Here is a 3283-nt window from a genome sequence, read left to right on the forward strand (position 1 = left end):
AGTTGTAAACAAGGATTTCTAGAGGGAAAGAGTGGAAAAAGCAGTCATTCTAGAGGGAAAGAGTGGAAAAAGCAGTCATTCTAGTTAGCCATGCCATGTCTATACATCGAATATGATTTTTAGAAGTGTGCTGGGTATATCTACTCGCCCACTGTCACCAAACGATGGAGACGTACAACCGTACTACACATTTGTCGCGATGGAAATTCAAATGCTTCTCTAATAAAATACCTTCTGATTGACGCTAACGCCCATGCGTTCTGTTCAGTGTCGAGTGTTTAAATGGATTACGGTTCAAGTCAGACAGGCCGTGCTCGGGCCGTACAAAATGCTGGCGCAAGACTGCTCGTTCTTTTTTTTATTAACTATACCCGCTGAAAGCATGATGGTACTACGCAACGAGTAAAATAGCAAAATTAACTTGGCTGGGATCCATGGGATCCACGGCAATGAGTCTAGGATGAGGGAGGGAGGGGACAACGGGAGGGGCTGCTCCTTGGTCAGCCTTGAAATGAGAGTTCCAGACAACGCAGCGCCATTCTCAAGACAAAGTGCATTTCCCATTCATTCGGATTTATTGCTCTCCCCGCCTTTCAAAAGCTTTTAATCAGCTCTCCGCTCTCCGTAATGCAATCTGCACCTCGTCAGACTTTTGTTGGTAGGAAAGTAAGGCAAATTTCCCTCCTACGCAGGTTACTTTGTGTTGCAAAAATTCTCACGACTTATGTAATGAACGAAAATGAAAACTGACAACGGCCAAACAGCCACGAGACGAGCCCAAGCAGTATCCTATCGCCTTTGGTGACGTACCCTATGCCATAGGAGCGTATATACAGCTCCAAAATTATACCCTTTGGAAGATGTCGTCCAAATCCCCCCCCCCCCCTTCCCTGTGGCCCGATCATTCACCTCGACGGGCGAGGCGAGCCCAGTGACTGCGGTCACCTTGTAGACTGGAGGCTCGAGACAAGCCTCCGTGGCGCGATTGCGTGTGCATAAGTGTGAATCGGTGCGAATAGCGCCCTCCCGAAAAGCAATGCAAATAGCGGGGCCGGCGGAGAAACCGGCTTCCAGCGCAGCACTACAAACGGACTCTCCGGGCCCACAGACACAGTCAACAACAACAACACTGCTAAATGAAGAGCAGACGGTCTCACATCACATTGCCCATCTAATGTCATGAGGCGTGCCCAGTTAAAAGGCTCTCTTGCTTGATGCCCCTTACTTTATTTAGCAAAGGTGGGGTATATTATACACGTATGTGTGCATAATACTATTTAACTAGCACCCCAGAGGTCAAAGTCAAGAGTAATAACCTTTTGACAACATTCAAGAATTTATCCCAAAGCCACACTGTTTTAAAATAAGCATACCACGTGGCTAATACGCCCCGTCTTCCGCAATTGGACTGTACAGCATGCACGTACGGTACAGTATAGACGGCAGCGGAACGTTATCGTGCATACCTCGGAATCGAAATTTTGATATCGTTAACGAGTTAACGATACCAACGAGCTTCGCGCCTGCGAGACTCGGCGTAGGCCACCCTGCAGTGCACGCATGCACTGCAGGCAAGATGTTGCCTACCCAGCAGGCGCTATGAGGGCTTGCGCCGACTGGACGGGACGCCGGCAGGATCGCAACGAGCGGACCCTCTGTCCGCCGCAACGCGAATATTAGCGCCGGCGATGGGCCTATAATTGCGGCCCGTGGGTCTGGCGCGGGTCTAGCGCGGCTGACCTGGATCCCCCCGCCGCCTGGCCCTCCATACCCAGCCGCTTACATCACTTGTTCGACATGTTTACATCCTGCAGCACCTGCAGCCGGCTCCGGGTCGAGGCGCGCCGGAGCCGGGCGATGATGCGGCTGCTATCAACCAGCCACTTCATACTCGTACTCCCCCAACAGAAAATAATAGACCTCTAGTACCAACATGTCGAAAATATGTCGATGGAGTAGAGTGAAGCCGGTTTAATAGGCATCCATTACAGACATCTGCGAGACGTCTGGTCACGAAAATGCGCCCGAGTGTAGGCGTAGGCATCGAAAAGATGTAAGCAGTAAGAGTCCTTACACACTGCACTTGGAAATATAAAAAGTGTACGCAAGATCACATCAACAACAGGTTTGCCGTCTTTTTGGCGACCGAGTGAGTGTCGGCCTGCGTTTGCGTTACCCCGAAGCCACTGACGATCATGATGATGACTGTCCCCGAGTTTGCGACGGAGGCCCCAGCGTGCGAGTCCAACGGGTCCCCCCGCCTTGCCCTGGCGCTGATAATTACACGGGTGGCCCCTAGAAACCGTTCCCGCGCTTTTGCTGCGCCCCCCAGCTGTGGGGACACTTTGGGCGCGCTGCTCGTCGTAGGGTCGCGGGCCTTGACTTGGCACTCCCCGCCCCCGCAAGTGCAGGCGCTGGTACATGAGGTGCAAAATGCAGTTTCCGTGGAACGGACCCCCGCGCTTATACAGATTTACACCTCCACGCCAGCACGGGGCAGGATTCTGTGGGCGGAAACAACCCAAATCCCCCGATACTGCGGGAAGGAACAATACTGCGGAAGGGGTTTTCCGCCTCGGCGGTTCGCGCGCCGGTCTGGTCTTCCATCATTCGCACGCGGCTCATGCCCGCGCGCCAATACAGGATCCCCGCAGGAAATGAAATCGCTCGCCTCCACGCTACACTACGCCCGAACGGGCGCACGTTCCTCACCTGGTGCAAGCGTGTGCAAGCGCTCCGGACCAACAGCTGGCTGGCTGGCGCCCCGCTACTCCAAGCCGCGCGCGGCCGTGCCGCTCGACTCGGAAGGCTCGCGACGCGGTGCTCTGGTTCGCGTCCCGCTCGTACCGTGGGTACCGTGGTGCTCCGTGCTCACGCGGCCGCGATTGGGCGCAGACTGCAGCGACGCTGGGCGCGGCGCGCTCGGCCCGGAGCCCGGCGGCGGCGCGATCAGCTGGAGGCGGGCGCGGGGTGCGTGTGGAGTTGGGCAAGTCCGGCTGCTGCTGGGCTGGCGGCAGCGGGCGGGCACAGGTGCGGGTGGCCGCGCCGGGTATCCTCCCGCCGCCCGCCCGGCCGGCCCCCACCCGCTTCCTCCTACTGTTCCGGATCTCTTGAGGGTGTCCGTCCCTCTCCTCTCCTGAAACCGTGCGGCACTCGACTGGGCCACCATCACCTCCTCTATGCACATAAAGAAGAGAGAATCATGAGAGAGAGAGAAAAAGTTACTGTAATTGCCGAATTTCAGTCACAAATACTTTATTTACTATATAAAACAAGTAAAAAA

At 55.1% G+C, this 3283-nt stretch overlaps 1 protein-coding gene across 1 annotated transcript in view; it reads right to left on the reverse strand.

The window, feature by feature from the left end:
• LOC113212254 (fatty acyl-CoA reductase 2-like) overlaps positions 1 to 2985 on the reverse strand; it is a gene marked incomplete at its 3' end in the record, with an annotated part of 28106 nt that extends 25121 nt beyond the window's left edge. The window contains 1 exon segment of the mRNA XM_052268246.1: positions 2713 to 2985.
• Between the last annotated feature and the right edge of the window lie 298 nt (positions 2986 to 3283).

The sequence above is a fragment of the Frankliniella occidentalis genome, unplaced genomic scaffold (genome assembly GCF_000697945.3).
Source record: "Frankliniella occidentalis isolate FOCC.00 unplaced genomic scaffold, Focc_3.1 Scaffold66, whole genome shotgun sequence".
Taxonomy (NCBI): Eukaryota; Metazoa; Arthropoda; class Insecta; order Thysanoptera; family Thripidae; genus Frankliniella; species Frankliniella occidentalis.